Below are 14277 nucleotides of genomic sequence, written 5' to 3'. Positions count from 1 at the left end.
GGTTGTAAACTGGAGAGGCTTCTTTTGAAGCTGTTTTTTTACTGAGTTCCTTTTTACTTTACAAAGGCCTTATTCCTTTTAAAAGGCTACCTATGTTATGTATTAAATATATTGTCTTAAATGTAATTATGCAAAGGATTTAAGAAATGCTAGATTTCATATAGTTCTAAGAGTTGTATTTTGAAATTAAGTCAGCCACCAGTCTTGCCCCCCTTGCTAGACAAGAGACGCCGTCCTGAGCAGTCCTGATTTATTAGTTGTCAAACATTTGTTTAGAAACCTTCAAATGAAGGAGATCTTTCAATGTTGATGTGAAACTCAAGATCCTTGACATATGTTTAAGATAAAAATTTAAGATTAACCATTTGTTTTAGAAGGCAATAGGGCAAGGAGGGCAAGAGGTGAGCTGGTAATTAAGATGCCTTGTTGAGACACATGTAAGATATATTACTACTTATTTGTCATTTATAGATGTAACAATATATAGCTCTTTGTGTTCCATATAAGGACAGGAGGATATGGGTGTATCTTTTTGTGATTGGTTCTAGCAATCAGCCAATAGGAATTTCAACCAGGCTGATTGGACAGAGGCAGCCACAGGAGGAGCAAAGGGGGCTGGATTAAGGGAATATAAGTGCTGGCCATAATGGCAGGAGGCCAGGCCAGAGCTTGGTAACCATATACCACTGTGCCTCTCATTTATTTGTCTGACAAATAAATAATTATTTTAATTTCTCTATTGCTGCGTTGAATATTTCATTCCAGCTAAGCGTTAACCACAAGCAGGGTGCTACATTTTATGGTGCCTGCGACTCGGATAAGTGGTCTGCTGGAACGCAGCCCCTTCGCCCTACTGGGCAGGGTACAAGAGAGAGGACCACTCACTGCCTACCCAGCGCGCACTGGAAAGTTTTTTTCCAGGGGAACGCAGAAGTCTCATCTGTCTGATACCCTGCTCACTGGCGGCGACGGACCGGGGGGAAACGGAACCAACCAAGGGTAAGTGCACAAAGGGATTTTTGGCCCTCCAATTAATTGGGAGGAAGAGAAGTCTTGATCAAACTTCTGCGTCTCAGTAAGTGGGAACTGAGTACGCTAGGTGGTTGGGTATATCAGATGGTGGTCTGGTGGGGGAAAAGGGAAGAATGGGAGGTAGCGTGTGGTGAAGTATCTAGCGCATTGTATGTGTGAGAAAGTACAGAGCAATCTGTAGCTGACCTGAGTGTGGAGTGGGCAGTACTTCGGTTCCTGGTAAGGCGACTTCACCAGGCAAGGAAACCCACGAAGCGTGTGTGTGAGTGACTGAGTGGATACTTCACAGGGCCATACAATGGGAGTTGGGGGTTCAAAGGGGGGAAATACACCTCTTGAATGCATGTTAAATAATTTTAAGAAAGCCTTCTCAGGGGCATATGGAGTCAAAATGACGCCAGAGCGCCTGAGAACGTTATGTGAATTAGAGTGGCCGAAGCAAAATACTGAATGGCCATCTCAAGGAACCTTTGATATAAATTTAGTAAGCAAACTTTGGTCTAACATCGCCAAAGAAACTGGAGGGTGCCCAGAACAATTTTCATATATAGATTCTTGGCTGAGCACATTAAATAAAAAATCCTCCATGGATAAGGGAATGCAAAGTCCAACGATGCAAATTATTGGCTGTAAAAGCCGAAGCTAGGAAAGGAATCTTGCCAAATAAACTCAAACCCATTTTTGAGGGACCAGAGGAAGAGCTGCTTCCACCTCCACCCTATGCTCCACATCGAAGGGAGCCTAATCCAAACACTCCACCAGTTGTAACCCCAAGGCAAGAAAGTGGAATGAATAATGGGGCTGGAGTCACAGAACTTGATTCCTTGATAGATTATGATAAATATCTTCAGGAGGCATTGGAGGCCTATAATAAAGCCCAAGCAGAAGTGGTTATTCCACCTGTGAGTCCCAGTAGAACTCCATCTACAGTCTCTTTTAGTGGAATAACTGATTGCTTACCCCAAACTCCTGTACATCCAAGTCCTAGAGAATTATTACAGAAGTTACAGGGAGACCTTAATCGGTCAGCAAGCAATACAGCCAGGCGTATAAGGCTGCTAAAAGAACGCCTTGGGACAAATACCATCCCCTATGATTTGAGGCCCCTAGAGCAAAGCGAAGAGAAAGATCACGTACTAGCCCCTCTCAGAAGAGTATTTGATGCACTTGAGGAGCCTGTGCTGGTTAACAGGCAACCCGGACCACGGCCACCTCGAACTTCGACCCTCCAGTACATTCCATTCACAACTACGGATCTGATGAATTGGAAAACACACACCCCATCTTTTGCAGAAAAACCTCAGGCTATGATGGACTTGGTGACTTCAATAATAAATACTCATAGTCCTACTTGGACAGATTGCCGCCAGCTCCTGAATACTCTGTTCACCACTGAGGAAAGGAGAGACATAATTGAAAAGGCACAGATATATTTGCGTGAGCAGGCCAGAGTGGGAAATGTTTTTAATATTGACCGTCATCTCCAAGACAACTTTCCCTTGGAAGATCCTAATTGGGATCCAAACAATGCAATTCATCTGGCCAGGCTTACCACCTACCGCCAGACGCTTGTGCAAGGTATTCGCAGGGCATGCCAGAAGCCCACTAATATGTCTAAAGTCTCAGAAGTAGAACAGAAATCAAATGAGAGTCCAGGAGACTTTTTAGAGAGGCTGCAGGAAGCCTATCGTATATGGACTCCTTTTGACCCTGAAGCCCCTGAAAACAGCAGAATGATTACTGCTACATTTGTGGCCCAGTGCGCTTCCGACATTCGTAAGAAAATTCAGAAATCAGAAGGATGGGAAGGGATGCTGATGAGCCAAATTATGGCCATTGCACGCCGAGTTTATCGGAATAGGGATGAGGCTGAGAAGCAAGAGAAGAAGAAGTGGCAGAAGGAAAAGATGGTAATGCTGGCCACAGCAGTGAAGCAAGACTACCGCCCCTTAAATGGAGGAAGAGGGCGGGGAAGGAATCCACCACTGGGAAGGAATCAATGTGCGAATTGCAAGAAGGAGGGTCATTGGAAGCGGGAGTGTCCTGAACCCCTGAGGTTGGAAGAAGTACGCCCAGGCCCAGGCCCAGGCTCCGGCCCAAGAAACCAGGGACGGGGACGGGGAATGATCCGAAATGGAAGATATCAGAGACCTGGACAAAGACAGAGTAGAGACAATTTCATTGGACTGGCAGAGGAGGATTTTACCCAAGACTAGGAACGACCGGACTCCATAAAGTTAGGCTTCCAGGAGCCCACGGTCACGATTCAATTAGGAAGCCATTTAATAGACTTTATGATTGATACTGGGGCTGAATACTCAGTACTCCCAGAACTATTGCAGAAAAAGGCATCCAAAAGTGTAGTCATTAAAAGTGCCACTGGTCAGTCAGCTAAGAGGTCTTTCCTCCAACCTTTGGAATGCCAGATTGGGGGACATCGTTTAACCCATCAGTTTTTGTATATACCTGAGTGTCCAATACCTCTCTTAGGTAGAGATATGCTGTCCAAATTGCAGGCCCAAATCACCTTCACTCCTCGAGGTCCAGAAATGAAACTGCCATCAAAGGCAGCAGGAATAATTTCCCTCTCAGTACCTAAGGAACAATCATGGCGCCTAATGTCAGCCCTGCAAGTCCAACCCACATTGGAAACAGAGTTAAACAAGCTCCTCCGAACCCTACAGGTGCCACCAGGAGTATGGGCCGAAAATAGCCCACCAGGAATGGCCAAGAATATAGCTCCAATTGTAGTAACCTTAAAACCTATGGCTACCCCTGTATCTGTAAAGCAATATCCTTTACCCCGGCGAGCAGCAGAGGGCATCCAGAAACATTTGGACCGCCTATTAAAATATGGTCTGCTTAAACCCTGCCAATCAGAATGGAACACACCCCTTTTGCCTGTTCGAAAACCTGGGACAGATGAATACAGGCCAGTGCAGGACTTGAGGCTCGTAAACCAGGCTATCGAGACCTTGCACCCAAATGTACCAAACCCATACACCTTGCTGAGTTTGATCCCACCAGAAGCAACATTTTTTACTGTATTGGACTTGAAAGATGCATTCTTCTGTTGCCGGCTGGCACCACAGAGCCAACCTATATTTGCCTTCCAGTGGGAAGACCCTTTGACAGGAACAAAAGGCCAGCTAACCTGGACAAGATTGCCCCAGGGATTCAAAAATTCCCCAACTTTATTTGGCACTGCCTTGGCGAAGGATCTAACAAGTTACCCCTCAATACCTGGAGAAAAGGTGGTTCTGCAATATGTAGATGACCTTATACTAGCAGCAAAGGATTTTGATACCTGTAAAGAAGGTACAGAGGAACTGCTCCACTTGCTCTGGCAAGCTGGCTATCGAGTTTCCCAGAAAAAGGCACAGTTATGTTTAGAAAAGGTCAAATATTTGGGCTTTGACATCTCACACCAACAACGAGCATTGAGACCAGAGAGGAAAGAAGCTATTTGCCTTATCAAGGAACCTACCACAAGGAAACAACTTAGAGGATTCCTGGGAACAGCAGGGTTTTGTAGACTATGGATACCTGATTTCAGCAGTTTGGCCAAGCCCTTACATGAAAGCACTCGAGGTGCAGAAAAGGACCCATTCGTATGGGGACCTGAGCAGCAACAAGCTTTTTTAGTTATCAAACAACGACTTATGGAGGCCCCAGCCCTTGGATTGCCTAATTCGGAAAAACCCTTTCAGCTGTATGTACATGAACAGAATGGGATTGCAGCGGCAGTCCTGACCCAGAGATTAGGAAGTTGGAACCGTCCAGTAGCTTATTTGTCAAAACAATTGGACTCAGTAGCAAAAGGATGGCCTCCATGCCTAAGGGCAGTAGCGGCCACTGCAAGCCTTGTCAAAGAAGCTGATAAATTTACCTTCGGCCAGACGATGTACGTGAATGTACCTCATGCTGTTCTGACACTCATGGAATATAAGGGTAGTTATTGGCTAACGAACCCAAGGATGGCTAGGTACCAAGGCCTATTGTGTGAAAACCCCAGGATTCATCTACGAGTAGTGAATATGCTCAATCCAGCGACTTTGCTGCCCCTACCAATGGTAGATGATGAAGAATCACATGATTGTCTCCAAATAATGGATGAAGTTTATTCCAGTAGACCCGATCTGAAAGATGAACCATTGAAAAATCCAGATGTTGTATATTATACTGATGGTAGCAGTTACCTGCATGAAGGTGCCAGACGAGCAGGATATGCTGTGGTCACCAATGAGGAAGTTGTGGAAGCTGAAGCTTTGCCTGCTGGCACCTCAGCACAAAAAGCTGAACTTATAGGTTTAACTAGAGCTCTGCAATTGGCAGCCGGATGTAAGGCAAACATCTATACTGATTCTAAATATGCCTTCTTAACCCTGCATGCACATGGTGCTCTATGGAAAGAAAGAGGTCTAATAGGAGCCCACGGGAAGGCCTTGAAATATGGACCTGAAGTAGAAATCCTGTTAGAAGCAGTATGGGCTCCAGAACAGATTGCTGTAATGCACTGCAAAGGTCATGGACGAGGAAGGGATCCAATAACCAGAGGAAATCATGCTGCTGACAAAGCAGCCCGAGAGGCAGCCCAAAAGCCTGTGGGAGGATTTATAGCAGCCCTCATACCAGAGGTAGTTCCAGAAGAAGTTAAACCTCACTATACCCCAGAAGAGAGGAAGTGGGCTGAACAGGAAGGAGCGGTTGTGAAGGACGGTTGGATGATCCTGCCAGACAATAGGATTTATGTACCTCATCATCTAGCAGGCACAATTGTAAGAAATTATCATGAATCTACTCACCTTGGCGGTACTGCAACCAGAGAGAGTCTCAGTCGGAAGTTGTATATTATTAATCTATCACAATTAGCAACTTGCATTTCACAGAAATGTGTTCTTTGTGCTAAAAACAATCCCAGGCAGGGACCGGTACAACCTCCTGGAATCCAACATGTGGGATATGTCCCCATGGAAAGCCTAATTGTGGACTTCACAGAGCTGGTCCCTTCTAAGGGATTCAAGTACCTCCTTGTGTTTGTAGATACTCTTACCGGATGGGTTGAAGCTTTTCCCACCCGAACTGAAAAGGCACGAGAGGTAACTAAGAGACTCCTCACTGAATTGATCCCGAGATTTGGGTTACCTAGATGCATTGGAAGTGACAATGGGCCAGCGTTCATTGATCAAGTAGTACAAGAAGTATGTCGAGTCCTACAAGTGAAATGGAGACTGCATGCAGCCTATAGGCCTCAGAGTTCAGGGAAAACTGAAAGAATGAATCGGACTTTGAAAACCCAATTGGCAAAATTAACCCAGGAAACGGGATTGGGATGGGTAGATGTGTTACCCATAACACTGTTTCGTGTTCGGTGTGCACCCACAAAAAGACTTAAGTTGTCACCTTTTGAGCTCCTGTATGGGAGACCGCCCTCCTTTGTTCAGGATATTCCAGCTGACCTCAAACAAATAGGAGACCATGTGACACAGGAACAAGTGCAATCTCTCTCCCGTGTTTTTGTTTCTCTTAACAGGTGGGCCCTCGAGCGCACGCCGTGCAGCATTGCCGAGCCGATTCATCAGTTCCAGGCTGGCGATAGCGTATGGGTGAAAGAGTGGAAACGTGATCCACTTGCACCTAAGTGGCGTGGACCTTACACCGTCTTGCTCTCTACTCCAACAGCGGTGAAGGTAGCTGAGGTGACCCCCTGGATTCATCACTCCCGTTTGAAGAAGTCCGAAGGCAGTTGGACGTGCAAAGGTGACCCCTCTAATCCTCTTAAACTGACTCTCTCCAAAAACCCCTGTATCTAGCCCTACCGGGAACGGGCTAGGTCACGGGCAACATTAGACGACCGGCCTGCTGCAGCCACAACCTGGAAGCTGGCTGACCTGCGCACGCCTGAAGCTTGAGGAGCATCAGAACCAGCGATTGTGAAAGGAAAGATTCTCTTATACAATTAATTGACTGCCCCCCCCTTGTGGAACAATTATCAGAGATATTACTCATTGGGGATCCTCGGGATATATGTTTTGGTCTTGGTGGTTCCCCATTTCTGTCACTGGGGGAATTATATTGGGACTAATATTTATCTGCTATCACAATAAGGTAATCTTTTGTGGAAGGAATGCATATGCTAGACATCAACATGATTTTATTATTAATCCTGATCCCTTGGAAAGGGGAAGGGTCCTTGAATCTGACCAAATTGACTAAATATGGATTCCGCCATGACCACAATATGTGGGTAGGTTTAGCTGAGATGGTAGCCAATGTTGCAAATAGGACCAATTGCCTTGTTTGCTCTCTTGGGCCAGATGATTCAGAGGGAGGTATGCCCTTATTACCGATACCATTAGATGCCATTGGTATGGTAAGCGAAATACCACAACAAACAGAAATACAGAATTTCCCCGGATGGAACTCAACTAAACCAATACGAGTTATACCTGTACAAGGGGAATTCTGTGTACATAAATCATCAGATGCAGCTGATTCTACCATGATAGGCTCTTCTCATTGTCGCTATACTTGGGATAATATTAAGAATACCTGGGCACACGGTACTACCTATCGAATTCGGAATGCCTTGCCCTGTGCACCTCCTTTTATTCATGCATGGAAAGTGGTATGGAACATAACTGTGACAGAAAAAGGCAATCTAACATACTGCACTGTGAACTCTCTACCTCTTTTGCTATTTCGCCTTCTGTACTCCACATACCAAAAACCTCAGACCAGATGGTTGTGGTGGATATGTGGAGAATGGGCATACAAGAAACTCCCCTCCAAATGGAGTGGGACTTGTTTCCTGGGATGGGTATTACCACCAATGTGGATTATGCCCACTAATTTGGCCAAGCGAACACGAAGAAACGCTGATATTTCTCGTATAGCAGGAGGAAGTACCCAAAGTTGGAGCGGTACTGATGATTGGCCACCAGAGCGCATTATAGCCTATTATGATCCTGCCTCCTGGAATCCTGGTGAGCTCATACAAGGGGCACGGGATCCTATTTATAATCTAAACAGAATAATTCGATTGCAAGCAGTAGTGGAACTTGTAACCAATGCAACGGCCCAGAGTTTGAGACTTATTGCACAACAGTTGGATGAAAGTAGAGCCGCCATTTTGCAGCTGAAAATGGGAATGGATTATGTACTTGCCAAGCAGGGAGGCCTATGTGGAGTCTTGAACTTGACAGGGAATGCCTGTTGCTTTAACATTTCAGATAATGGTGAGGCAATCCGTGTGTTGGCCACAAAGATGGAGAATATAGCACATGTCCCAGTACAAACATGGGAAGGATGGGATATGGGATGGCTCACCAATTGGTTACCTAATGTCACAGGACTCAAAGGGATACTATTGTCTTGCTTGTTTTTCTTGACAGTAGTGGTAATGGTTTTATGTATGATGCCATGTATCATTTCATGTTTTAGAAGTACAATTAGCAAGATGGTTTCAAATGAAACTCTACCTCATATCATGGCCCTATACAGAGCTTTACCTCAGGAACATGATGAAGGTCAAGCTATCAAGGACACTTGGGATGAAGGTCCTTGAGCTTGAAAGGGGGGAATGAGGCATCAGGCATAAGCCTGCATTTTATTAATGTTTGATCAGGGCTTGTATATTAAAGAGAGCTTAAAGATTTTCAAAAGTTACATGCCAGGCAGACCAGCTGCTTAAGAAAACACTGGCAATGTTTTTCCTAGACAAGGGGCCCCTTGATTTATAGCAGAAAACAATTCTCAAAGTCGTAAAAGCTGAAATTACAGGACACTGACCCTACATGTTACAGAAGATAAAAAAGGCAGAGATAAACATAATTAATAGTTGGTAAATAGTAAAATAATATCAATGTGCCTCCCAGTAAATGACCCAGATCTTCTTTCTAAGGTTAAAAGGCCAAGACCAAATGGGGAAGCATCTAGCTAGCAAGTCTTTTTGTCTAATGGGAAAAGCAGCTGGCTGAAGGAGGGGTTGTAAACTGGAGAGGCTTCTTTTGAAGCTGTTTTTTTACTGAGTTCCTTTTTACTTTACAAAGGCCTTATTCCTTTTAAAAGGCTACCTATGTTATGTATTAAATATATTGTCTTAAATGTAATTATGCAAAGGATTTAAGAAATGCTAGATTTCATATAGTTCTAAGAGTTGTATTTTGAAATTAAGTCAGCCACCAGTCTTGCCCCCCTTGCTAGACAAGAGACGCCGTCCTGAGCAGTCCTGATTTATTAGTTGTCAAACATTTGTTTAGAAACCTTCAAATGAAGGAGATCTTTCAATGTTGATGTGAAACTCAAGATCCTTGACATATGTTTAAGATAAAAATTTAAGATTAACCATTTGTTTTAGAAGGCAATAGGGCAAGGAGGGCAAGAGGTGAGCTGGTAATTAAGATGCCTTGTTGAGACACATGTAAGATATATTACTACTTATTTGTCATTTATAGATGTAACAATATATAGCTCTTTGTGTTCCATATAAGGACAGGAGGATATGGGTGTATCTTTTTGTGATTGGTTCTAGCAATCAGCCAATAGGAATTTCAACCAGGCTGATTGGACAGAGGCAGCCACAGGAGGAGCAAAGGGGGCTGGATTAAGGGAATATAAGTGCTGGCCATAATGGCAGGAGGCCAGGCCAGAGCTTGGTAACCATATACCACTGTGCCTCTCATTTATTTGTCTGACAAATAAATAATTATTTTAATTTCTCTATTGCTGCGTTGAATATTTCATTCCAGCTAAGCGTTAACCACAAGCAGGGTGCTACACAACAAGAAAAAAAAGGAAAGGAGCGGAAGTGAAATCCAGACCGGAAGTCCTATCCTCTGTTCTGAAAACCCAGGTCCTTCGTTCCAGATGGTTGGAGTGGGTGGGCTCACTATTGGGGGTTTTCCTGCATAGAATTTGTTAAAAATACATTTCATTGCACTGCAACATGAGAGCAGATTTGAAGGCTCAGCACTGGCAAATATTATCCTGAAAAAAAATTGGGAGTATTGCAGAGTCTTTTGGTCTGAGAACTGATCCTGCTGATGGCTTCACTCACTGCCATTTGTTTATTTGAAATACTCAAAATCTTTCCACAACCGCTCAAGATAGCTCACAGCATCTATTTAAGACAATTGCATTCAGCAAAGACAAACCTAAAGCTGAAAGCATTAAAAAAACAACTTTAAAAGAACATACAGTTCTACCTTGGATCTCAAAAGCCTTGCGACTCGAACGTTTTGGCTCCCAAGCGCCACAAACCCCGAAGTGAGTGTTCCCGTTTGTGAATGATCATCGGAAGCCAAACGTCCGACGCAGGGCTGGATTTAGGTGTGATGAGGCCCTCAGCTCCTGAAAGTAATGGGGTCCTGAGAGCCGAAGGAGCAAGGCAGGCGGGGAAGGGCTGGGCCTGCCCAGGCATTGGGGCCGAGTCAGGTTCTCCAGGCCTGACTGCCAACTGGGGAGTCCCCCTGTCATGTGACTTGGCAGCCAGTTTCACTTTTGTGTTCTCTGTAAGATGTCAGTCAGTCAGTCGCCTCAGTTCTGAGCAGTATGGAATCTCAGTCAGACTGTTTGGAAGCATGTTGTTTAGGAAGAAGTTGATTTTAACGCAGTAAAGCTCTTATTCTTTAAAACTCTGCATTGTTAATTTATGCTGCCCGTCAGATTGTGCCTATGCTTACACAAAGAAAGACTACAAGCCTAGGAGACGTAGTGGACCACCAGCTTAGCGTGAGCCCACCGTGCGAGGCAGCAGTGAAGAAAGCGAAGGCTGTTTTAGGCTGCATCAACAGAAGTCTAGTGAAAAGTGCCACTCTATTGTGTCTTGCTCAGACCACACATGGAGTTCCTGTGTCCAGTTCTGGGCACCACAATCTAAGAAGGATGTTGACAAGCTGGAAGGTGTGCAGACGAGGGCAATCAAGGTGATCAAGGGTCTGGAAACCAAGCCTGATGAGGAACAGTTGAAGGAGCTTGGGTATGTTTAGCCTGAAAAAGAGGAGACTGAGAAGAGATATGAGCGCCAGCTTCCAATATCTTAAGGGCTGTCACATGGAAGGTGGAGCAAGCTTGTTTTCTCCTGCTCAAACCAACGGCTTCAAATTACGAGAAAGGAGATTCGGGCTAAACCTCAGTGTAATGGGAATTGGGGTTGCTTGTGCGTAAACTGCAAACTGCTCCAAGCTAACCGTGTAGCTAAAACTTTCCCCGGTTGACAGCCCTTGAAACGCGACTGTCTTAGTCACTGGCAGAATCCGTCAGTGGGCGGGACCTAAATTTGCGCCAACATAGGAGTTGTTTGACTCCAAGTCTCCGCCTAGATTCCCTGCGTGGAAGCCTTCTGCGCAGCGTGGGCGTGCCAAGCGGAGGTCCTGTGCTCTCTCCGCTGATTTCACTGGAAGAGTCTATGAGCCTCCCCTCCGCCTTGCTCTCGGCTTTCCCTTTCTCCCTGGTGTCCCCTGGATTTCTTTCCCCCGTGGAAGCTCTCTCTCTCTCTCCTTGCTAGTTCCCTCCCCTGCCCACTGGAGTGACTTTCCTCTCCTCTTCCCTCTGATGGCAGTTCCCTGACACTCAGGAAGAAGGTCAAGAAGACAGGAAGAGCTTTTTGACAGTGGAACGGTCTCCCTTGGGAGGCAGTGGACTCTCCTTCCTTGGAGGATTTTAAGCAGAGGTTGGGTGGCCATCTGCCATGGATGCACTGGTTGAGATTTCTGCATTGCAGGGGGTTGGAATAGATGACCCAGGGGGTCTCTTGCGCCTCTACAACTCTATGATTCTATGCATGGAAGGTGGATGCTGTCGTCCTTCCCCAAGGAGGAGCTTGACCACAGCAATAAACAACCCATCTGGAATGAATGCAGAAAAGTCTCCAGGGCCAGATGAACTGCATCCAAGAGTATTAAAAGAACTGGCAGATGTGATCTCAGAACCACTGGCAGTCATCTTTGAGAATTCCTGGAGAACAGGCGAAGTCCCGGCAGACTGGAGGAGGGCAAATGTTGTCCCTCTTTTCAAAAAGGGGAAAAGAGAGGACCCAAATAATTACCGCCCAGTCAGTCTGACATCAATACCAGGGAAGATTCTGGAGCAGATCATTAAGCAAACAGTCTGTGAGCACCTAGAAAGGAATGCTGTGATCACCAATAGTCAGCATGGATTTCTGAAAAATAAGTCATGTCAGACTAACCTGATCTCGTTTTTTGACAGAATTACAAGCCTGGTAGATGAAGGGAACTCAGTGGATATAGCCTACCTTGATTTCAGTAAGGCATTTGACAAGGTGCCCCATGATATTCTTGTAAAGAAGCTGGTAAAATGCGGTCTTGACTATGCTACCACTCAGTGGATTTGTAACTGGCTGACTGACCGAACCCAAAGGGTGCTCATCAATGGTTCCTCTTCATCCTGGAGAAGAGTGACTAGTGGGGTGCCACAGGGTTCTGTCTTGGGCCCGGTCTTATTCAACATCTTTATCAACGACTTGGATGATGGACTCAAGGGCATCCTGATCAAATTTGCAGATGACACCAAACTGGGAGGGGTGGCTAACACCCCAGAGGACAGGATCACACTTCAAAACGACCTTGACAGATTAGAGAACTGGGCCAAAACAAACAAGATGAATTTTAACAGGGAGAAATGTAAAGTATTGCATTTGGGCAAAAAAAATGAGAGGCACAAATACAAGATGGGTGACACCTGGCTTGAGAGCAGTACGTGTGAAGAGGATCTGGGAGTCTTGGTTGACCACAAACTTGACATGAGCCAACAGTGTGACGCGGCAGCTTAAAAAGCCAATGCAATTCTGGGCCTCATCAATAGGAGTATAGCATCTAGATCAAGGGAAGTAATAGTGCCACTGTATTCTGCTCTGGTCAGACCTCACCTGGAGTACTGTGTCCAGTTCTGGGCACCACAATTCAAGAAGGACACTGACAAACTGGAACGTGTCCAGAGGAGGGCAACCAAATGGTCAAAGGCCTGGAAACGTTGCCTTATGAGGAACGGCTAAGGGAGCTCGGCATGTTTAGCCTGGAGAAGAGGAGGTTAAGGGGTGATATGATAGCCATGTTCAAATATATAAAAGGATGTCACATAGAGGAGGGAGAAAGGTTGTTTTCTGCTGCTCCAGAGAAGCGGACACGGAGCAATGGATCCAAACTACAAGAAAGAAGATTCCACCTAAACATTAGGAAGAACTTCCTGACAGTAAGAGCTGTTTGACAGTGGAATTTGCTGCCAAGGAGTGTGGTGGAGTCTCCTACTTTGGAGGTCTTTAAGCAGAGGCTTGACAACCATATGTCAGGAGTGCTCTGATGGTGTTTCCTGCTTGGCAGGTGGTTGGACTCGATGGCCCTTGTGGTCTCTTCCAACTCTATGATTCTATGATTCTAAGTCTGCCCAATGTATGGACCACTTACCAAGTCACCAAGGTGATTCATGCCCAGCTCATAGGTGTGCATCCCCTGGGAAGCCTCCAAGTTGTGCTCTTTAATCATCTGTAGATTCTTCTCCCACACTTCCCTCTGGAAAAGTTCTTCCTCCTGCTGGAACCCGATAAAGAGTTTGGACTCACTCGCTGGATCATCACCTCATCGTGGCGAGTGGGCTTGCCAAAATCCAATATCGCCTGAGCTCTGCAAGCACAGCTTTCTCCTGATTGAAGCGCAGAGCGTTTGAGGACCCAGGACATTCGCCTCCTTTCCATGAATTTGCCTAAATCCTACTGCCTCCTGTGACCGTGAGTTCCATAGTTTGACTATGCACTTTGTGAAGAAGGAGTTTCGTTCACCTGCCCTGAATCTTCCAACATTCAGCCTCCTCTGCTTACAATCCTTCCTAATACAGTGATATCCCGGGTTAAGAACTTAATTTGTTCTGGAGGTCCATTCTTAACCTGAAACTGTTCTTAACCTGAAGCACCACTTTAGCTAATGGGGCCTCCCACTACCGCCGCCACGCAATTTCTGTTCTCATCCTGAAGCAAAGTTATTAACTCAAGGTACTATTTCTGGGTTAGCCGAGTCTGTAACCTGAGGCATCTGTAACCTGAACCGTCTGTAGCCCGAGTTACCACTGTACTTGGAAGTTGCTGCATTGGTCTCTGGCTTCTTCAAAGGGGCTCAAAAACAGTTAGCGAGGAGCCAGTTTTATGGAGGGAGGTGAAACACCAAACACCTCAATACAGCAGCTTGTTTTAGGTAAAGTTTTGAAGATACGATCCCACTGATGAGAAAGTCTCCA

At 45.5% G+C, this 14277-nt stretch overlaps 2 protein-coding genes across 2 annotated transcripts in view; both read right to left on the bottom strand.

The window, feature by feature from the left end:
• Positions 1–10343, bottom strand: part of LOC309523214 (cathepsin L2-like) — a 48789-nt gene extending 38446 nt beyond the window's left edge. The window contains exon 1 of the mRNA XM_082207015.1: positions 10239–10343. The gene's annotated coding sequence lies outside the window, so the exon portion shown is untranslated. The remainder of the gene's footprint in view (positions 1–10238) is intronic.
• SLC5A5 (solute carrier family 5 member 5) overlaps positions 1–14277 on the bottom strand; it is a 219473-nt gene that overhangs the window by 130354 nt on the left and 74842 nt on the right. The gene's annotated exons all lie outside the window — the stretch shown is intronic.

Source organism: Podarcis vaucheri (genome assembly GCF_965113315.1).
Source record: "Podarcis vaucheri genome assembly, chromosome: 18".
Taxonomy (NCBI): domain Eukaryota; kingdom Metazoa; phylum Chordata; class Lepidosauria; order Squamata; family Lacertidae; genus Podarcis; species Podarcis vaucheri.
This window is presented reverse-complemented; position numbering and strand designations above follow the sequence as displayed.